The sequence below is a fragment of the Geotrypetes seraphini genome, chromosome 7 (genome assembly GCF_902459505.1).
Source record: "Geotrypetes seraphini chromosome 7, aGeoSer1.1, whole genome shotgun sequence".
Classification (NCBI taxonomy): Eukaryota; Metazoa; Chordata; class Amphibia; order Gymnophiona; family Dermophiidae; genus Geotrypetes; species Geotrypetes seraphini.
Window position 1 is genome coordinate 160032661 of NC_047090.1, and position 23642 is coordinate 160056302.

Genomic DNA, 23642 nt, shown 5'->3' on the forward strand with positions numbered 1-23642 from the left:
AATTCTCTGAATAAGTTGAAGTCTTTCTTAGAGTCTAACAGAACATAACCAAGAAGTTTTTGAGTGAAGCAAGAACTGCACTTTAAGGAACCGCTCTTACAAAAATGTGAAAATTTCCCATTTGATAATATTTTATTTTTTATTAATATTTATATACAGTGGTGCCTCGCATAACGGACGCCTCGCACAGCGAACGCTGCGCACAACGAACTTCAGGTCTTGCTTCCCACAACGAACTTCGTTTCACACAACGAAGTCGCCCGAGCTGCATCGCTTAACTGCCCTCTCTCCGCCTGGCTCCCTGTGCAGTGGCGCTACATATTTTAAACCCCCCTGCCGCCGCTGCTGCATATTTTTAAGCCTCTGCCGCCACCGCATATTTTTAAACCTCCCCCCGCCGCCACATATTTTTTTAAAAAAGCCACCACTGCTGCAACTTTAATCTCACCCACTCACTCGAACTGGTGGTCTAGCAAATTTCCCAGCCAGAAGCGCAGACAGAGATCAAGAGCAAGCCTTCTGTGCTACTGCCTGGGCCTGCGCTGATCTCTGAATGGCTGCAGTCAGCTCTCGCGGGACTCACAAGAACTAACTGCAGCCAGCTCTCGCGGGACTCACAAGAACTAACTGCAGCCATTCGGAGATCGGCATGGGCCCACACAGGCGTGCAGAGGAATTGCTCCTGATCTCTGCGCTTCTGGCCTGTACGCCACTGGCTGGGAAAGATGGGAGGAATTAAAAAAGGTACTGGGGAGTATGTGGGGGGTGATTATAATACACAGCAAGGATCAACAAAACCCCTGTCTCCCCTCCCCTTCACATATATCCCCTCTATATCATGCTAACAGAATACCACAGTCACACATAGCAGGAATAGGGTTAGGGTAGTGCAACTAGGGCAACTGTCCCCCCTGGTCAAAGAGAGCCATAAGCCTCTGCCTGGACTTTGCAGTCCCCAGTTGTGTCTAACACCAGCTCTAACAAGATAAATTTATCTTTTTTTATGTCATCTTAGCATATTTTATGCTACAGAACGAATTATTTTTTTTAACATGTATTGTTATGGGAAAACGCGTTTCACATAACGAACTTTTCGCATAACAAACTTGCTCCTGGAACGAATTAAGTTCGTTGTGTGAGGCACCACTGTACCACTTATAGCCTAAGTCATTTTTACATTCAAATACTCAAGCATTTTTCCCTATCTGTCCTGGTAGGTTCACACTCTGTCTAATGTGCCTGGAGCAATGGGGGATTAAGTGACTTGCCCAGGGTCACGAGGAACAGTGTGGGTTTGAACCCTCAGCCTCAGGGTGCTGAGGCTGTAACTCTAACCACTGCATCACACACGTCCCACATTATATTGCTCTTTCATGGGCTTCTTGTGAGCATCCAGGATAATTTCAAACAACTACAGTATGATTGAAGTTTGGGGTGGTTTGGAAGAAGGAAATCAAACCTCATTTCTGTTCATATTACAGAGGCTCTTGGCCATCAGCTATCATGATATATATTCATTACCTTACATACATAAACTAGTTCTTTAGTGAAGGAAGAATCTGTAACCACAACACCTTTTTTCTTTATGGGGCACAGTATTAGTATCTAGTAACATAGTAGATAGCACAGTGGCGTAGCGCAGGTAGGAGGCACTTGGAGTGGTGGTGCCCCCCCCCCCCCGCTTCTTCTGTACCAACCCCCTACCCTGTACCCTCTTCTCCACCCTCCCACACCCCCACGCCGAACTTGCACCTTCCCTTCTCACCCCCATACCTCTCTAAATCTTCACCAGAGCAAGCAGCTTCTCCGGCCTGCTGCTTGCGCTGGAGTTGGATGTTGAAAAGGAAAACTCCTCCATGCCCAACAGGTAATCTATAAGAAGCAGTATTTATTTTAAAATTTATATCCTGCTCTAAACCAAATTGGCTAACAAAGCAACAGTCATAATAAAACAAAATTCACAACAGATATCTCTCAAATTATAAAATTTACAGTAAACATAATCATATTAAACATGCTTTAAGAAAAAAATAAGTTTTCAAATGCTTTTTTAAATTGTCAAGCATCCATACATGATCTCAATGTGCTCAGAAGTCCATTCCACATCAACAGCTTGATTCTGGGTTTTTACATAACGGCAAGATGTAGCACTTGGAGTGATCAATTGTTGTTTGTCTTCAGAGCTTAAAGAGAGAGTAGGTCTATAAACATTCAAAGCCTTAGCAACATAAATCAGAACATTTACAGAAATTATTTGATGGATTAGAACTAAGATCTTAAAACACACTCTGAAAGTAATTGACAGTCAATGTAAAGTCTTCAGGATGGGAGTAATATGAGCTGATTTTGACTTTCCAGCATTGAGCCATGCAGCGACATTCTGAATAATCTATAAAGGTTGAAAATGTGCATCATATAACCTAAATACAAGGAATTATAATAATCAATTCTTGTCAAAACTAAACTGTGAACATAAGAACATACCTGAAGTCTGACAGTGGCAACATAGCATTCAATGTACTAAGTAATCAAAGTCAGAAAAAATATGTAGATATTGTCTGCTTGATATGAAATTCCATCATTAAATTTAAATCTAGAAGGCCCAAGAGGTACAGGTAGTATGGATCTTACAGAAATCGATTACGCCTAGAAGAGCTATCATCATTGACCTCCAGATATTTCTAACACCATCAGTAGATTATTTTAGTTGCTGTAATTGAATTGCTTTGCTGCATGCTATAAAGCTCACCTTTGACTCTTCACGTCGTTACTTGCTATCTCCCTCCATCTTGATTCGCCGCCGCGTAGCGGCGGCCCGCTGGACACGCCTACCGACCAGCCGTGCTATCTCCCTCCATCTTGATTCGCCGCCGCGTAGCGGCGGCCCGCTGGACACGCCTACCGACCAGCCGTGCTATCTCCCTCCATCTTGATTCGCCGCCGCGTAGCGGCGGCCCGCTGGACACGCCTACCGACCAGCCGGTACATGAGTACAAATACTCCCTCACTTGCGGCGCACGCTCACTCAATAGATTACTGATAATAATCTCAAACTGCTTATTTTAGTTGCTGTAATTGAATTGCTTTGCTGCATGCTATAAAGCTCACCTTTGACTCTTCACGTCGTTACTGTAAGTCTGCAGTATCTAAGATAGCACTTTAATTATTTTATCTTATTTTATGTTTTGACTCTTTGACTCTTTTTTAATTGTATAGTTTTATTATTTTTATTAGAAATTGTTTAAAACACTTGTCAAGTTAAATTTATTTTATTCAAGCTGTAGGTTGTCTTGTCATTTTATGTTTTTCTTTTGCTTCCATTAGTGCTATCTCCCTCCATCTTGATTCGCCGCCGCGTAGCGGCGGCCCGCTGGACACGCCTACCGACCAGCCGGTACATGAGTACAAATACTCCCTCACTTGCGGCGCACGCTCACTCAATAGATTACTGATAATAATCTCAAACTGCTTATTTTAGTTGCTGTAATTGAATTGCTTTGCTGCATGCTATAAAGCTCACCTTTGACTCTTCACGTCGTTACTGTAAGTCTGCAGTATCTAAGATAGCACTTTAATTATTTTATCTTATTTTATGTTTTGACTCTTTGACTCTTTTTTAATTGTATAGTTTTATTATTTTTATTAGAAATTGTTTAAAACACTTGTCAAGTTAAATTTATTTTATTCAAGCTGTAGGTTGTCTTGTCATTTTATGTTTTTCTTTTGCTTCCATTAGTGCTATCTCCCTCCATCTTGATTCGCCGCCGCGTAGCGGCGGCCCGCTGGACACGCCTACCGACCAGCCGGTACATGAGTACAAATACTCCCTCACTTGCGGCGCACGCCGCAAAGGCGCGCGCCTTCATCGCGCGCCAAAGGAGCGCGAACAAGGAGCAGGTTCTGCTCCTTAATGCGCTCCTTTATGCGAATCCTTGTGCGATTGTTTTTAATTTTTGCCTAGCTATATTTATGAAAGCTAACTGCTTATTTTTCTGTAGCAAAAATCTTACTAAATTATTGGTTCTGTTAATAATTTTTCATTGTCTCACGAATTTAAAAGTCGCTATGGAATTTGATTCATACCCAATTCCAACCCATTGGGGACACAGACCTCCCCCAGTGGTCTCTACAAATAAACATAATTCTCTTTCTTGCATTACATTAGATAATAAAAATACATCTAAGAATTTAGTCCCCCCTACGCAAAATTCTATCAATATTGCTCTGATTAATGCACGTTCTCTGCGTAGTAAATATCATATAATCAAAGATTCAATAATCGAACATTCTTTAGATATTCTCTGTATTACTGAAACATGGCTTTCAGAAGGAGATGAGGCTTACCTCTCCTTCGCTTGCCCTTTAGGTTATAACTTCAAATATAATCATCGAGAAGGTAAAAAAGGAGGAGGAGTAGCAATAATATTTAAAACAAATTTAGCTTTAGCAATAGAAGTTGCTCAAAAAACAAAAACAAACAATAATACAATAGAATCTTTACAAGTGATAGTTAATTCAAAGCCTAAAATAGAACTACTATTATTATACGTCCCTCCACCAATTAGTCAACCAATGATAGTACAACTATTAACCTTAATTTCTGATTTCTCTACCACTTCACATATCCCTCTTCTACTTGGAGACTTCAATGTTCACTTTGATGATCTTTCTAATTCTATTACTTCCGATCTTTTAACTCATACTACGGATCTTGGTTTTATACTACTGAATTCTGACGCCTCCCATAATCATGGCCATACTTTAGATGCAATATTCGCGCCTAACACATTAGGCGCTAATTTTTCAAAACCCATCTCGCATCAAGTACCTTGGTCTGATCACTATCTTATTCAAACTAACCTATCATTGCCATCTTTTAAAGTCTCACGCTACATCCCCAAATCCATTACAATACGTGATTTTAAACATATAAATCATTCCCTTGTCTCAACAGAATTTAACATAGACTCAGAAAAATTCAAATCAGAAACTCTAAGTGGACAAATAACCTTGTGGAATAAAGCGTGCAAATCTTTGCTTGATAAAATAGCTCCCCTAGTAACTCTAAAAATTTCTCCTAAAAAACAAAGAAATCCTTGGTTTAATTCTTCTTTAGGTCTCTTAAAAAAACAGCTGAGATCAGCTGAGCGTAAATGGCGATCTAAACCTACTAAGGAAAACTTAGATATTTATAATAAAAAATCTCAATATTATCGGCAATCAATCATCAATACGAAGAAACAATATTATACGAAAAAAATTTCTAGTACCAAAAATTCATCAGCTCTGTTCAAAATCCTTAAACAATTAACATCCTTCAAAAATAAAAAATTAGTCCTAACTGAGAACACTCCAACAGCTCAAGCCTTAGCAAACTATTTCCAAGAAAAAATTAACTTAATCAGAACAAAAATTTCCAATAATAAATCTACTGCCGCTAATTCACCAATCATCACCAATAATGATAACATTTTAACTAAATCACAATCATTTCATACTACTTTATCTAATTTTCGTCTTCCAACTCTGAAAGCTTTGGAAAACTTACTACATAGCATTAACATTAAAGGCTCCAGATTCGAACCTATTCCTCCATTTTTCCTTAAACGTTATTTTAATGTTTTTGGACCTTATCTGCTTCAAATTATACACACTAGTCTGTCCACAGCTAAAATCCCTTCCGATTGGAAACATTCTATTATATTTCCGATTATCAAAGATCCAAAGAATAATCTGGATAACTGTGCTAATTACAGACCAATATCAAACCTCCCTTTCTTATGTAAATTAACAGAAAAAATTGTATTTCAACAACTATCAGATTACGTGGATAAAACACGTGTCCTTCACCCAAATCAAACCGGTTTTCGCATAAACCATTCCACAGAGTACTCATTACTCGGCCTCACTACATCCATAAATTATTATCTAGATCATCATAAATCCGTTCTTCTAATTTCATTAGATCTCGCCGCAGCATTTGACACGATCGACCATCACCTTTTATTGAATCGTCTTTTTTCTATAGGTGTTGATGATCACGTCCTTGAATGGTTCCAATCATACTTTTCTGAGCGAGCTGCGACAGTTCAATTTAACAATTCAAAATCAAAATCTATCCATTCAAATTTTGGTATTCCTCAAGGCTCCATTTTATCGCCACTATTGTTTAACATCTACCTGTCCCCTCTCCTGACTCTTTGCCAATCAATAGGGTTCACAGTATACGCTTACGCGGACGATTTTCAACTATTGCACCCTATAGAATCAACTGACCAATCTGAGATTCAGTCAATTAACCATAAACTCAGTATAATTCATGACTGGTTAAATTCTAACAAGCTCTCCTTAAGTATTTCAAAATCCAATACTCTCTTATTCCCTGAAAAAGAGGGGGCGCAACTAATCTCCCCAATTACTATCCAGAACACTCCACTTGCCTCGACTACAACTATAAAAATTTTAGGGGTACTCATAGATAGCAGGCTTACTTTTCGTCCGCAAATAAGCGCCTTAGTCAAAAACTGCTTTTATAAACTAAGAATGATCCGAACATTGGCTCCTCTTCTCGACACCAGTTCTCTTAACGTACTCATTCATTCACTTGTAATTTCAAAAATAGACTATTGCAATTCACTTTTAAAAGGAATATATCATAAGGATTTGAAACGTTTACAGTTAATTCAAAATACGGCCATTAAGTTAATTTCAAAAGCATCAAAGTACGATCATGTTACCCCTCTGCTAAAAGACGCACACTGGTTGCCAATTTCACATCGGATAACTTATAAAATAGCTCTCTTAACGTTTAAAACCATGCAAACTAATTCTCCAGCTTTCATTGATCGATTATTGATCCCTTATGACTCACTAAGATCTTTGAGATCTATAACCCAATCTAACCTTAATATCCCTTCATTGAAGATGATTGGTACACGTCGTACTACCATTTTTTCAGTAACAGCCCCAACAATCTGGAATTCTCTTCCGTTGTATTTAAAAACAGAAAATAATCTAACAGCATTCAAAAGCAAATTAAAATGCTTTCTATTTAAAGACGCTTTTAACTGAAGTTTTACTTTATCTTAAATTTAATTTTAACTGACATCTTAATTTTAATCTTTCTTTTTCTTTTATTTTTTTTAATCTCCCTACCCTTTTGTTTTTTCCATTAATGTCTCTTCCATTTACTATTACTATTGTATTTCTCCCCTCTTTACCTTGTGTGTCTTTTGTTCGTTCGTCCACAACAAGTTTGAGTGTATTATAGTTCATTTGCAGTATGTTTTAATTGTAATTGTTTGTCAAAAGGAAAAATTTTTTTTATTATGTACAACGCTTTGTAGAATCGATAAGGCGTTTAATCAAATAAATAAATAAACAATAAACAAACAATAAACAATAAACAAATATGAAAGCAGATGGCCATAGTTGATATTCATCCTTAAACTTTGACAAGTGTCCTAACAAACATTCCATTCCTTTCGGACATTTATACCCCACACTGGCCTCGACAGTTCAATGTGGTTTACAGAAATGAAAAGGCTGAACATTACCCAGGAAATACACTACTTAAACTCGCAGTAACATTTCTAACACAGAGTTATAATTCTAAAATTATCTTAAAACAAAAAACTTCTGAAATAAGTACCCTCCCCCCTTCCTTTTACAAAGCCGCATTAGGCTTTTTTTTTATCACCAGCCATGGCGGTATTAGCTCCAATGCTCATATGAATTCTATGAACATCAGAGCTCATACTGCCGCAGCTGGCAATAAAAAAAAACTAATGTGGCTTCATAAAAAGGGGGGGGGGGTTAAATTTTAACAGCTTATGGAGTGCATGGATATTCACCAATATCCAAAGCCAAAAAATGAGGCGGGGTCAATACCAAGTATAAGCCAATCCTAAAGACCTGCTCCTGGTCCTCTAAAACTTTTTCTTGCCGTGGAGAGATGGACAAGCAGTGAATTTGAAAAGCGGGTTGTGCCCCTGAGTATGCCCCTGATGAAGGACACGAAACGGGGGGATTCTGTAGGCATTCGGCTGAGGCAAAACCCCCCCCCCTCAAAAGAAAAGGTTCTGGACTCTAGCAGACATATGAAAGCTAAGTTTCCCTTTATAACTATTTACACTGAGGAGGAAACGGCTAGTGATAAGGACCTAGTATTGGTCTTAATGATTTTTGTATTTTTGATTTTCTCTAACTTAAGGCCTCTTCTATCAAACTGCGCTAGCAGTTTGTAGCGTGGTGAGCCGCGCTGAATGGCCCGCTCTGCTCCCGACACTCATTGAGTTCCTATGAGAGTCAGGAGTGGCGTGGGTCATTCAGCGTGGCTCCCCGTGCTAAAAATTGTTATTGCAGTTTGATAGAAGATGGCCTTAGTCTTTGCACATGACACTTTAATAAGAATATATTTAAACGTATTGATTAGCTTAATATATTAACCTTTAGGGGGCTAGTCTGTGCAAAGAAAAGGTTTTAGAGGACCAGGAGCAGGTCTTTAGGATTGGCTGGTGCATGAATATCCACCATTAATTAAGGGGCAGAGAGAGTAACAGAACTTGCAAAAGAAAAGAACAATTATTTAAAAAAAAAATTAGACTAGCAAACAAGGAAGAACAAGTACAAATTTAACAGGAAGAACCGAGAGCTACTTCAGATATCATAAGAACATAAGAATTGCTGCTGCTGGGTCAGACCAGTGGTCCATCATGCCCAGAAGTCCGATCACTCAGTGGCCCTCTGGTCAAAGACCAGTGCCCTAACTGAGACTAGCCCTATCTGCGTACGTTCTGGTTCAGCAGGAACTTGTCTAACTTTGTCTTGAATCCCTAGAGAGGGTGTTTTCCCCTATGACAAACTCCGGATGAGCGTTCCAGTTTTCCACCACTTTCTGGGTGAAGAAGAACTTCCTTACATTCGTACGGAATCTATCCCCTTTCAACTTTAGAGAGTGCCCCCTCGTTCTCCCTACCTTGGAGAGGGTGAACAACCTGTCCTTATCTACTAAGTCTATACCCTTCAGTATCTTGAATGTTTTGATCATGTCCCCTCTCAATCTTCTCTGTTCGAGGGAGAAGAGGCCCAGTTTCTCTAATCTTTCGCTGTACAACAGCTCCTCCAATCCCTTAGTCGCTCTTCTCTGGACCCTTTTGAGTAGTACCGTGTCCTTCTTCACAGGTATATCAAAAGCTGACATAAGAATGGTTAGGAGAGATAGACCAAATCCTAGAAATAAGCAACTGATAACTGAAGAACAGACAGTGGAATACAGACAAGATGGTTGACAGCACAGAAAAAAAAAAAAAAATTGGTAAAAAAGAGACTCTGTAGCTCTGAAAATCAATGGATCATTTCAAATCCTTTTTTGCCATATATAAAACTATGGCTGTGTTTCATTGATGACATTTTCATGGCATGGACGGGCACTTACGATGATCTTATTGAATTTTACAATTGGCTAAATGCACGACATCATAAAATAGAGTTTGATTTGAAACGTCCACTCCCATAAGATATCTTTTTTTAGATATCTTAATTAATAAACAGGATCAGGAATTGATGACCACGGTTTTTCGTAAAAACACGTTTCTAGATTATTCAAGTAATCATCTCATGTCACTCAAAGTTTACCTATTTCTCAATTTTTACGTTTTAAACGAATATGTTTCACTTCCACAGAATTTAGGAAGCAGAGCAAGTGCCTTTTCTAGCGCTTGCGGGCTCGAGGATATCCTCAGTCAGTTCTGAGGAAAACATACAAACGTGCTAAACGAGATTTATTATTTATACCTAGAAAACATACTTCAGATCTACAAGCCTGTGTACTTGAATTTTCACCTGCAATAAATCGAGTTGTCCGGTCCGTACGTCATCACTGGGACATTTTAAGAAATGACCCGGCTTTTCCCAATTGTCATCTACGAATAGCTTACTTGAGACAAAATAATTTTAAGGAGCTTCTTAGCCCTTCTGACTGCTTTATTCGTAGACAACACCGTCACTCTTTAGGCAGTCATTCCAAATGCCACACATGTCAAATATGTGCTATTACAACAGAACTATCTGAAAACTTTGTGCATCCAATCACGGGTAAAACATTTTTCATTCAATATAATACTACTTGTTTAACAGATTATGTAGTGTACTTAATAATATGTCCTTGTCCAATGATTTATATCGGTCAGACAATATGGTCCCTTAAAATTAGGATCACAGAACATAAGAGCTGATTGAATACGGCTAAGATACAAGCTCCAATTGTGGCTCACTGTGTTGAATTTAACCATACCTTTCAAGATCTAAAGTGTTACGCAATAGATCATGTTCCGTTCAATCATTGCAACAGACAGCGGTTACTTTTGCAGAGAGAGCTTTTTTGGATTTCCACTCTGGAGACAGAAGGACCGGGGGATTAAATTCTAGAACGGAATGGCATCATTTAGTATAAATTGTAATAGTTACACTTAGTTATTATACAGAGAGGCATCCAATCAGAATCGTTTGTCTAGAGTTTTAAAGGAAGGGTGTGTTCCACTTCCTGTGTCTGAGAAACCTCCATGATTTTTGACTCAGAGCTCCACTAAGAGTATGTTGGGACTTGCTGCTTTTGGAAAAAGAAGATAGATGATTCTCCACTAAAGATAAGTATTGTGGTTAATTCAATCCGGTTTATTTTATAGGATTGATCACCTGTACGTCCCGAGGCAGCTCTTTTATGGCGAAACGCTGGCCATCGTCGACGTGTGGGATATTTCTTCTCGACTCAACCAGCATTGTTCACCTGATCACAATTACACCCCTCCCCCGATCCAGCAGGGGAAAACACTTCAAAAGAAGCGGTGCCAACGGCTCACCGAGACCAGCAGCAGTATCGGGAGCCCCTCTCCAGCAGGGCACCTGATCACAGTTACACCCCTCCCCCGATCCAGCAGGGGAGAATACTTTAAATATATATTTTTTATTTCTCTTGATACTTATTTTTTATCTCTATTTTTTATTTATTTTACTTATTTATTTTTAATTCTATCTTTAAATTTATTTATTCATTACTTGGTGAAATATTCATTTCTATCTCTATCTCTATCTTTATATTTTATCTTTATTTTTCATAAATTGTCTCTTCAGGTACTTTAGTTAGATTGTGAGCTTTTGGGACAGTTAGGGAATTTCCAAGTACCTATCTTATTTATTTTTATTTATTGTATCTTTTAATGCATTCATTTTTGTAAACCGCTTAGAAACCTCACGGTTATTAGCGGTATATAAGAATTACATTAAATTAAAAATATTTAAGCACTAGTAGCTAAATGACTTTGTAGTCTCCCAATGCATTGTAAACAACTCAGGGATTTCATTGCATTGCACAAGGCTTTTGTTTAGTGAAATATTATAAGATGAGGATTTTTATGCCAGTGATTACATTTACCCCTATTAAGCCTCCTATTTATCTACAATTTTAATACATTGTTGGGTTGGAGGAGGGGATATGAGGCTTTTTCCTACCTCGTGATAATTTTCGTAATACTAAACCTGTTTACCAGTTGCCAGCTAATCCCTGCTTTGTTTTCATTCAGTGTTTTGGGAGATTATTTTTGGATTACTCCGTAGCACTTACATGGTATGTGTGTTTGCTGTGCTGCAAAACGTTTTGAGAGTGTGGTCGTATTGTATTTTTGTCTCATATAGGCTTGTGGGTGTTGGGCTCTGAAAATGAAAACAGTCGCATGTATCGTTGCTGGTTGTGAGATGCTGAAAAGACACAGCAAAGTATCCCTTATCATCCACTAGAAAATGTTTCAATGCTATAAAATTGTTGTGTCAGAAAAACACAAAACAACAACTGAGAACACAACCCTGACAGAACTGTGAGCAATTAGACTTCTATTCCTTCAGGAAGTTGTTAAAAACCTACTTGTTTGATAAATTGGTAACTTGATTATTGTTGTATTTCCCTGATAAATGTATGTATGCTTCACTGATTGCACAGTCTTCTTTGATGTGAACCGCTCAGAACTTATGGCAGGGCGGTATACAAGAATAAAATTATTATTATTATTCTAAAGCACCTTCACACCCACGACTCATGTCTCCCAGGCAATATCATCTGCCCACTGGCCATCTATAGCCCAACGCTGCATCTTTAAGGGCTTAATGCTAGTGTACAAATCCCTGCATAACATGGCACTAGGTTACATGTCAACCAAACTTCCTCCATACATACTGAAAATTCCACTCCGCTCCCAAGAAGAAACAGGCCTCCAAACACCCTCCTGGTCGCGCCCTTCAACTGCAGACAGCCAGACGATGTTCCTACTCCCATTTCTTACCGAACTACTGGGACCAACTACCTCTACAGATCAGATCCCTCGAAGGGCTCCTGAACTTTAGAAAAACAATAAAAATATACCTCTTCACCTAATCCCTTGTCTACTACCATATATTAAGAGAGAACTATATATTAGAACTAGATCATACTACACTTCTCCCTCCGTATTCGCTGTGACAGAGGATTAACAGAACTGTAAATATAGAAAAACCGTGAATAACTTTTTCATATGTTATTCGCTGTTTTCTATTAAAAACCATCGTGAATATAGTGAAACCGCGAACAACATGGTGGGAGACCTGGCCTGTTCCTGAAGGAGAGGCAAAACACGGTGAATAAAGTGCCGGGAATCGGCGATTGTCTCTGTAGACGCTTGGAATCAGCGATTTCTCTATGCAAGCTGATGTAATTTGGGGGGAGGAGCCAGCAAGCTAAAAACCGTGAATAATCGAAACTGCGAATGCTGAAACCGCGAATACGGAGGGAGAAGTGTAGTACAACCATACTGCTTTGTAAACTTGATAAATTGTAACTCGTTCTGAATGTATATTATATATGTTAAGCATGACAAATCGTAATCTGTTCTGACTACGTGTTTTATTTATTTATTTTGTTCTCTATCCCATTTTCCCTAGGGAGCTCAGAACGGGTTATAGGTTAAACATACATAAAATTTAGTTAACAGGTATGACAGTTACAGACCAATTTTACGATACAAGGTTGTGTCCTAATTCTAAACATACTAGATGTTTTTACTGTTTAATTAGATATATAATGATAGTCTCCCTACACATGGGCTTGATGGAAATTGATGTAATATTATTTTATTATTTAGAAAATTACCTTATATGGGAGCCCGAGACCTCGTGTCAAAGGGTGAAATGTAATACGGGGCTGGTGTGCCTCCGTGTCGTTCGTCGGTGGGGCGGAGGAATTGGTGCGGTGGCTGATTGGCCTACAAAAAGGCAAAAGCCAACTTTAAAATTGATTGGTTGGGGAGGGGTGTGCGTGCGGAGGCGAGGGGATAAAGGGGGGAAGGCAGTGGAGGACTCAACCGTTTTGGGTCCTCCAGGGTGTTTTTCCCTCCCACCCTCTCTTTGTTTTTCTTGTCCTAGGGAGTAGCTCGGGGGCGGATCTCCCGAGCTACTCGGTCATTGGGGCTCATCGGGTGATGAGCGGTGGGCCGGCGGGGTGCCGTGCCTGGTGGGTCAGGTGACCCGGATAAAGGGGCATGAGGGACATGCCACCCCTCTGACCCTTGTTGAAGTGGCAGGGTCGAGGGCACTGAATGTTTGTTTTGGTAGCTCGGGAGGAGTTCTTGGATTTATGTTAATTAAAGTTGAGATGGAAATTATAATATGTTAATTTATTATTAATAAACTGAGCTGCGGCTAATTACCAAAAATAGAGTTGGCGTGTTTTGTTTAATAGGTAGGATGAGTATCAGGGGATCTAGGGTATGGGTCACAGGGAACAAAGGAGCCCATCCAGATCCCGTTGTTAACATTCCATTCCTGTATTCTGTATAAGAATTTATGTTGAAAATTGCAAAATAAAAATAAATAAATAAATTAGGATCCTGATTTCAGTTTATTCGCACTCATAGTAACATAGTAGATGATGGCCAATAAAGACCCGAATGGTCCATCCAGTCTGTCCAACCTGATTCAATTTAAATTTTTTCTTCTTAGCTATTTCTGGGCAAGAATCCAAAGCTCTACCCTGTACTGTGCTTGGGTTCCTACTGCTGAAATCTCCATTAAAACCTACTCCAGCCCATCTACACCCTCCCAGCCATTGAAGCCCTCCCCAGCCCATCCTCAACCACATAGAGACACATACCGTGGAAGACTGCCCAGTACTGGCCTTAGTTCAATATTTACTATTATTTTCTGATTCTAGATCCTCTGTGTTCATCCCACGCTTCTTTGAACTCTCTTTCATTTTTTCCTTCTTCCTATCAATTTTTTTAATGCAATGATGTAACCCTGGTTGTTTTCCTCTTGTATCCTGTTTGTTCCCCTCGTTATCTTAATTGTCTCTGTTAGTCTCCCTGTATTCATTTTTAGATTGATGTTTTTATGTAAACTGCTTAGGATACATTTAAGTGGTATATCAAACCAAAATAAAACTTAAAACTTCACACTTTCCACCATAAATGTAGTGGTTAGAGTGACTTATGGGCTTGGGTCCTCCTCTCTATGGTTCACTAGCCCCCCCTCCACCCCAGGTGCTGCTCTACTAGGCTTTCTCATACCAGGTGCTGCTGTTCTAGAGAAAGGTATGCAATGTGGGGTGGGAGGGGGGCCAGTGATCACTGGGGGAGTGAAGGGGGGTCATTACTTCATCCCTCCAGTGGTTAGTCAGATTGGGTTCTTTTTTGGCACTTAGATGCTTTTAAAATAGGTCTAGCTCGGGACATCTAAGTTCCATCCAGGACGTCTTGGGAAACGTTTGATTATCGCCGCAAGATGTTCAAGGTAAGCTCACTCAGAACATGCGTCCAATACGTCCCCTTTAGTTTTACATGCACAGCGGCTAGGATGCCTTGCAAGATGTCCAGAAAGATGGTTTCGAAAACTGGCGATTAGGATGTCTAAGTGCCAATTCATACTGATTTTTTTTTTTTTTTAACTTCTTAAGGCTCCTTTTACAAAGGTGCGCTAAAATGCTGCGTGCACAAACCACTACTGCCTCCTTTTAAGCAGGCGGTAGCTTTTCAGCTAGCGCGCGCTATAGCTTGCACTAATCTTGTGTGTGCGCTAAAAACGCTAGCGTACCTTCGTAAAAGGAGCCCTTAGTGTTTTGAAAATGCCCCTAATAGTTATATTTCGTCATTATGACTGCATTAATGCAAAAATCTACAAGGTCATCCTTAGCGACCCAATGCAGCTGTGTCAATATTGACTGAACAAGCAGTTTTCCAGGCTTAAGGACAGTTGGTGATCCAGCTTCTGAATTAACAACAGAGTGAGATCTCCAAGGCCCTATGAGTAATTCTTACAGCTTTAAGGGGTCCTTCTCCTCTTTATTATGTTTTGATTTGGGGGGAGGGGTTCTCTGGTTTACCCAGTGGCAAATTTTTTTTTTTTTTTTTACTTTATTTTTCTATACTGCCAACACCTGAAAGTTCTAAGTGGTTTACAGATAAGAAGAACTGGACAATCAGTGATAAAAAAAAATACAATGAGCATAAGACAGATAAAATTGCATAATTCTTAGACAGATAAAAATTTCTTGAACAAATAGATCTTTACTAGTTTCCTGAAAGAACAGTATGATTTAGTTCCATGAATCAAATTACCTAACCAAGATTGAGTTTTACCCTCTTGAAAGACCAAGGTCCTATCAAAAAATTTTTTATAACGGCAATTTTTTGGATTCGGAAATATAAATAAGCTAGTACAACGCGTAAACTTAACTGATCTATACAATTCACAATGAGAGATAAGGTAACGTGGAGATAATCCAGACAACAGTTTATAGCAAATGCAGGCAAATTTGAATAATATTCTAGCTTCAACAGGTAACCAATGGTGTTGCTGGTAATAAGGGCTAACATGTCTCCAAATGGGTTAGTTTTGCATATAACTTGACAGCTGTCCTACTTGCATTATGCCAAAGAGAGCTTTCCTCTGGACTAGGCTTACCATATGGCTCCAAAAAGAGGAGGATGGATTGAGACATCCGGGTTTTACTTCCATTGCTTTCAGTGGAAGTAAAACCCAGATTTCTCAATCCGTCCTCTTTTTTTCTGGAGCCATACGGTGATCCTACTTCTGGACTTCATAATAATAATTTTTGTATACCGCCACACCACATAGGGCTCCTTTTACAAAGGTGCGCTAGCGTTTTTAGCGCATGCACCGGATTAGCGCACGCTATAGCGTGCGCTACCTGAAAAACTACCGCCTGCTCAAGAGGAGGCGGTAGCGGCTAGCGCATGCGGCATTTTAGCGCACGCTATTCTGCGCGTTAAGGCCCTAACGCACCTTTGTAAAAGGAGCCCATAGTTCTAGGCGGTTCACATATAGAGAATAATTATACAATCAATAAGTAAAATACAATTGGACTTAAAAATTCATTAAAATCAAACTAAAATAAACAATTTAAAATCAATATACAATTTACCAGTCAAGATTCAAGACATCAATTTACAAATTTATCAAACAAATCAGTTTTCAGCAGCTTCCTGAAGGACATGTATGAATGAGCCTGAGGAATGATGGTACATAATAACCATGAATTCAGTTTACCTGCCTGGAATCTCAATAGTTTGTCAAAGAATCTCTTATATCGGCAAGATTTAATGGTTGGGTAAACAAATAATGTCCTCGAGTGAGCCTATTAGGTTTATATCGTTCGAAGCGTGAGGACAGGTATGTAGGAGCCATACCAAACAAGACCTTAAAACAAATACAACCAAACTTAAACAGTACTCTAGCCTCAAAAGGCAACCAGTGCAGCTGTTGATAAAACGGGGAGACGTGGTCATGTTTTTTTCAGGCCAAAAATCAAACGAACCGCTGTGTTCTGAATAAGTCTGTCTTTTTTGAAGTCACATGTAAAAGCAGCCTATCAAGGTGCACTTGAAAATTTTTGATCAATGGGAACTATTTATGTATCTGTTCTGTCACATTTTCTGGGCCTTTGCATTTCGTGGTACTCGAGGACCTTCTATCTCTCTACATGATTTGCATCTCTATGATCAATATCATTCTGATGTTTTTCTTCTACCACTATGTCCAACTTCCTTGAATTCAGCTTTTTATTGGTCAGGATGAGGATGTCCTGGGTGTTATAAACTCCTCATTCTCCACGGCTATTTCAGGGTCATGATACCATTTGCTTTTCCAGTACAGTGATATTGTAATGTTTACAAAGTTTCCAATGAACGAGATGTGCTATCTTGCTGTGCTTTTCTATATAGAGATTTTCCACTCTCAGCACTTCACCGCCAGCTACATGATGAGTAAATGTTTCCAGCTTTTTTTTTTTTTTTCCAAAACATGTCTGTTGTACCAGGTTTAGTTTGTTTTTTTAATGTTTGCTTTGAACCATCTTGTCCATAATTAACTGTCCTGGGCTACATTATCAATCTATCATCCTTAGGCTTCAGATCTTCCTTCCGTAACCATTCATGTGTCTGGATTTGATCCTCTTAGGGTTCCTGGAACAACACTTTATAGTTACCCTTGTAATTGTGCAATTGCCACTTATTTTTCATTGTTTGCTGATCTAATTCTTTTTTTATTTTTTTCCAATAATTTATATTCCGCATATCCTACAATTCTATGCAGATTTAAAATTATTCAGGTACTCAAGCATTATTCCCTAACTGTCCCTGCGGGCTCTGGCTCTATCTAATGTACCTGGGGCAATAAGAATTAAGACCCAAATTCAGTAACCAGCACCTAAAGTTAGGCACTTATTTTGGAGGCACCCGCTGCGGAACCTGGGCTCCCTCCAATTATTCCGCAAGCAACTGAAAACCTGGCTTTTCACTAAAATGTAATTCTATCCCCCCTTACTCTTCTCTTCTATATATAAGTTCATGTAAACCTTTTTTTTCCTTCTCTTCGGGAAGGGGTAAAACGCGGACCTCACGGACCTGACGGACCTCGCGGAACTAAACCCGTACGGCCTTAAAAATCTGAGGCCCGTGTCAGTCCGTGTCCCTGCCACTTGTAGTTTCTGTCGCTGACAGACCTTGATTGAGATTTGAGCGCTGACGGATCCGTCTCAGCATAGGGAGGGAAAAGTGTTAGGATCCGTCAGCGCTAAAAATCTCTTCGAGGTCTGTCAGAGCCAGAGACTAGTGCTGGAGTATGGAGACTTCTTTTTCATAACGCACGTCCAAAACCTATGTCCCCGCTCTCTTGGCGTCTGCTCTGCCGCTCCAGCACTAGTCTCTGGCTCTGACAGACCTCGAAGAGATTTTTAGCGCTGACAGATTCTAACACTTTTCCCTCCCTATGCTGAGACAGATTCGTCAGCGCTCAAATCTCAATCAAGATCTGTCAGCGGCAGGGACACGGACCGACACGGACCTCAGATTTTTAAGGCCATACGGGTTTAGATCCGCGAGGTCCGTCAGGTCCGTGAGGTCCGCGTTTTACCCCTTCCCCTTCTCTTCCTATATTTTAAGTTCTTGTAAACCGTGCCGAGCTCCACAAGGTTTAGTTTAGTTTAGTTTAGATAAGTGCCTATCTAAATTGAATAACAAGCTCAATTAAACTTTTTAATCAGCACTGATTGAAACATAGGCACCTATCAAGAAAGCACGATTCTGTAAGAAGGTGCCTCTAAAAATTTAGGCAGCCTTCAAAAAAAAGGCGCTATGCATGTTAGCCATGGCCGTGGCTAGGTGTTAGGCGCCTTCTTACAGAATCACTGCTCTTAAGCGTGCTTAAGCGCTCGCATGGGCGCCTAACTTTTGGTTGTGCCTAGAGCTGTTCTATTTCTTGGGCGCCTCCAAAATAGGAGCCCAAATAGGTGCTCAGCGCAATTCATTAAACAGCACCCAATTTTACTCGAATCGCGCTGAACAGTGCCTAATTAGGCGCCTACCTTTTGGGCACTTCTTATAGAATTTGCCCTTAAGTGACTTACCCGGTTCATAGACAACACCACGAAAGACAAAGGCGCGCGCCGATAACTGAGCGCAAGACGGAGGCGCGCGCCGAAGAAAATTACTGTTTTTAAGGGCTCCGACAGGGGGTTTTGTTGGGGAGCCTCCCCAGTTTACTTAATAGAGATCGCGCCGGCGTTGTGGGGGGGTTGGGGGGTTGTAACCCCCCACATTTTACTATAAACTTAACTTTTCCCCTAAAAACAGGGAAAAAGTTAAGTTTTCAGTAAAATGTGGGGGGTTACAACCCCCCAAAGCCCCCACAACGCCCCCACAATGCGGCGCGATCTCTATTAAGTAAACTGGGGGGGTTCCCTCCCCACGCCCCCCCCGTCGGAGCCCTAAAAACAGTAATTTTCCACCGCGCTGCGCTCAATTGTCTGCGCGCGCCTTTGTCCCGGCGCGCTTTTGACCTGACACCATCTTACCCAAGGTCACAAGGAACAGTGCGGGATTTTAACCCACAATGTCAGGGAGCCGAGGCTACAGCTCTAACTACTGCACCACACATTCTCCTGCTTTGTATATTCTGTTGGTTAATTCCTGTTCATAAAAGTGGATTTTCATTCATACTCCTTCAGGTCATTGGAATGCCTAAGTTTAAAGATAGAACTGGATTCTGGACCCTTACTTTCATGCTTCAACACTTTTTGTGCATTTGGATCATTTGTTGCTGTTAAATAGGCCTGGAGGCCTACAATGGTAGTTCTATAGGTAAAGTCTACTATATTTCTACGAGGCCCATTCCTTCTTCAGTTCTAGGAATGTAGCATAACATAACATACATTTTTATTTATATTCCGCAAAAGCCTTTTGATTGTATGCGCTGAAAGATTGAGAAACTGGGGCTCTTTTCCCTGGAGAAGCGGAGACTTAGAGGGGACATGATAGAGACTTACAAGATCATGAAGGGCATGGAGAAAGTGGAGAGGGACAGATTCTTCAAACTTTCGAAAACTACAAGAACGAGAGGGCATTCAGAAAAATTGAGAGGGGACAGATTCAGAACCAATACTAGGAAGTTCTTTTTCACCCAGAGGGTGGTGGACACCTGGAATGCGTTTCCAGAGGGTGTGATAGGACAGAGTACAGTACTGGGGTTCAAGAAGGGATTGGATGATTTCCTGGAGGAAAAGGGGATAGAAGGGTATAGATAAAGGATTACTATACAGGTCCTGGACCTGATGGGCCGCCGCATGAGCGGACTGCTGGGCATGATGGACCTCTGGTCTGACCCAGCAGAGGCATTACTTATGTTCTTAAGTAAGGTTGACTAAAGTCAACGAACTACAGCATAAATTGGCAGGCAGTTAACAAAGGAATTTGCATTATGGTAATAAAACAGATCTTTACAAAGAGGTAAAGATGACCAATGTCATTGAGCTGCAGCTTAGAATGGAAACATAGAAACATGACGGCAGATAAAGGCCAAATGGTTCATTTAATCTGCCCATCTACAGTAACCATTATCTCTTTCTCTCTCCGAGATATCCCACGTGCCTATCCCAGGCCCTCTTGAATTCAGACACAGTCTCTGTCTCCACCACCTCTTCTGGGAGACTGTTCCATGCATCTACCACCCTTTCTGTAAAAAAGTATTTCCTTAGATTACTCTGGAGCCTATCACCTCTTATCTTCATCCTATGCTCTCTCATTGCAATTTCCTTTCAAATGAAAGAGATTCGACTCAGCTCAGTCCACTGCATTAGAATCCCTTGGTATTGACGAGGATGATGATGAATGGTTCCTTATCCTTGAGAGAAGATAGGAAGATGCCCGAACCCAGCTACCACTATCAGTGCTTCATGTTGATGGAGGTACAGCTTCTGGAGCCATAAAGACAGATGCCTCTCATACCAAAGTCAATGGAGCAGATTTCTCACACCAAAAATACTATCGTTTTGCTTCTTACCCTTTTCCTCTACTGCCAATTCCAGACTTTGTTCCTTTTATCTAGCTGCCCCATATGCCTGGAATAAGCTTCCTGAGTTCGTCCGTCACACCTCTTCCCTTGTTTAAAAGCAGACTGAAAACCCACCTTTTTGATATAGCTTTCAATCCATAACCTGACTTCTCACTGTTCACCATCCTAGCCAGCAGATTCACCAACCCCCCTAACTGTATCCCCCTCCCTGTTTGTCTGTCTTGCCTGTTTAGATTATAAGCTCTTTTTAGCAGGAACTGTCTCCTTTGTGAGTCTGTACAGTGCTGCGTACATCTGGTAGCGCTCTAGAAGTAATTAATAGCTGTAGTAGTAATTTTAAATGCCTCTTCTTGACATCTGCAAACAGATAAGCAACTATAACTTCATTTATGAGGCGCAGGAGTGATGCTTAAATGGTAGCTTTAGCAGTGGGGAAGTGAAGTTGGTGCCGGATGGTCTTCCACGATCATTGTCCCACATATAGCAACACAGATCGGGATAGGCTGGAGTTTGCCCCAGTGCTGCAGTCGCTGTCAAAGCTATGTGGCCAATGTCGGACAGACTTCTATAGTTTGTGCCCTGTATACGGCAAGACGGATCAGGAGCAAGTATGGGCAGAGGGAGTGCGTTAGATGTGGTGTATTTAGAATTAGTTTTTAGCAAAGCCTATGACAGTGTTCCAAACAGATGTCTAATAAATAAACTGAGTGCTCTTGGGATGGGCCCCAAAGTGACGGGCTGGGTCAAGAACTGGTTGAATGGAAGGCGACAAAGGGCAGTGATCAATGGAGATTGCTCTGAGGAAAGGGATGTTACCAGTGGTGTGCCTCAAGGTTCTGTTCTCGGGCCTGTTCTTTTTAACATTTTTATAAACGATATTGCTGAAGGGTTGTTGGGTAAGATTTGCCTCTTTGTGGATGATACCAAAATCTGTAATAGTGTAGACACGCTGGATGGTGTGAATAACATGAAGAAAAACCTGGAAAGCTTGAGGAATGGTCTGAAATTTGGCAGCTAAAATTTAATGCTAAGAAATGCAAGGTCATACATTTGGGCTGCAAAAACCCGAGGGAATGGTACAGTTTAGGGGGTGAAGAACTTATATGCACGACGGAAGAGTGGGATTTGGGTGTGATTGTATGTGATGATCTTAAGGTAGCCAAACAGGTTGAAAAGATGACGGCGAACGCTAGAAGGATGCTAGGTTGCATAGGGAGAGGTATGGCCAGTAGGAAAAAGGAGGTATTGATGCCCCTGTATAAGACTCTGATGAGCCCTCATTTAGAATATTGTGTACAATTATGGAGGCCACACCTTCAAAAAGATATAAAAAGGATGGAGTCGGTTTTACGTTGAACCCGGGAGTATTAACAACTCAAAAGAGTCTGGTGTCAAGCTGCTGTTCAATCCCAGGCAAAGGTTGTTGCGTGCCCAAGTCATATCTAAGGCGATGCCATAGTGCACCCCCCCTTTTAACCCGTGGGTTAAAACCGCGGATTTGTAGAGGAGCAGGGCGGCAGAGTAGGGTTTTTGCACAAGGGAGATGTTTTATTATTTCAGGGCTGCAGGGCTGGGATTTCAGGGCGGCAGAGAGCAGGAAAGGATGTGAGCGACTGGTCCTCAGCAGTCGCTTCTCTTTTGATCGGTCAGCCCAGTTGGTGTTCCTGAATTTGTTTAGTGAATGGAGGCCCTTCCTACTTTGCATGCCATTTCCCCTCACTTGCATGCGCGGATCGGCTCGGGAGGAAGGTTAGTGAATCGGGTTGGGGTCGGGACACGATCGGTGGGCTTAGTGAATTAACTTTTCTGTTGTCTACATGTAAGCCTATTTAGCAAATAAGTAGTTAAATAGGAGACAAGAGAGTGAATTGACAAAATATGAAGCTAAGTAGAGAGTATAATGCCCGAGGATACAGCAAGAGGGGAAGTCTCTGTGGGAGGGGCTTGTTACCATGACAGCAGTCAGTGCCGTCCTGGTGCCTGTTAAAAGTGCTTGGTAAGGACTAATTCCTGATCCAACTACATAACCTGATCCTGAGCGCTGCTTAGTCAGAGAACCAACCCGCTACCTCTCAAAAACACCTACTTCTCTTTTCCTATAGCGCCTGCACAAGTGAAACGAGAGCTTCATTTCTCTTATCAAGTTACTGCATAGAGCAGGGGTAGGGAACTCCGGTCCTCAGAGCCGTATTCAGTCGGGCTTTCAGGATTTCCCCAGTGAATAAGCATTGAAAGCAATGCATGCAAATAGATCTCATGCATATTCATTGCGGAAATCCTGAAAACCCGAATGGAATACTCGAGGACCGGAGTTCCCTACCCCTGACATAGAGAGAGAGGCGTATTACTGTGGGCACCAAATGTGATCATCGTGTTGTAGGGGACTTTTCAGGACTTGTGCAATCTGCCCTCTTGAGTGCCATGCTCCACGACATTCCAGGTGATCAGCTATCTTCCAAAAAAAAAAAAAAAAAGATATATATATATATCCCTAACAGACAAAGTTATGGAGGTGAATTTTTACCTCCAAGCCTGCTGGGCAAAATGGGCAACTCGAGTCAGCTGGGGTGAAGCGTAGTCGAGGCCGTCTGGAAAGAATACGATCCATCTTCCGCCTGCAGCGTCTAGACACCCTCAGTTTCCCAGACTGCAGGGGACGATTCATTCACGCGGAATTGTTTTGTAATTACACTTCCGCATAGTTCAGTTGAATGAGCTTTTGCAACGACGGGATTTAAGGGAGGGGGTTCTTCCAG

General features: G+C 40.9%; 1 long non-coding RNA gene across 1 annotated transcript; it reads right to left on the bottom strand.

Moving 5' to 3' along the window:
* Nucleotides 1-1871: 1871 nt before the first annotated feature.
* On the bottom strand, nt 1872-23546 carry LOC117364372. The gene is made up of 2 exons (XR_004540230.1): nt 23411-23546; nt 1872-2183 (listed from the first exon to the last, which is right to left on the bottom strand). It is a non-coding gene; the product is annotated as an uncharacterized LOC117364372 (long non-coding RNA).
* Between the last annotated feature and the right edge of the window lie 96 nt (nt 23547-23642).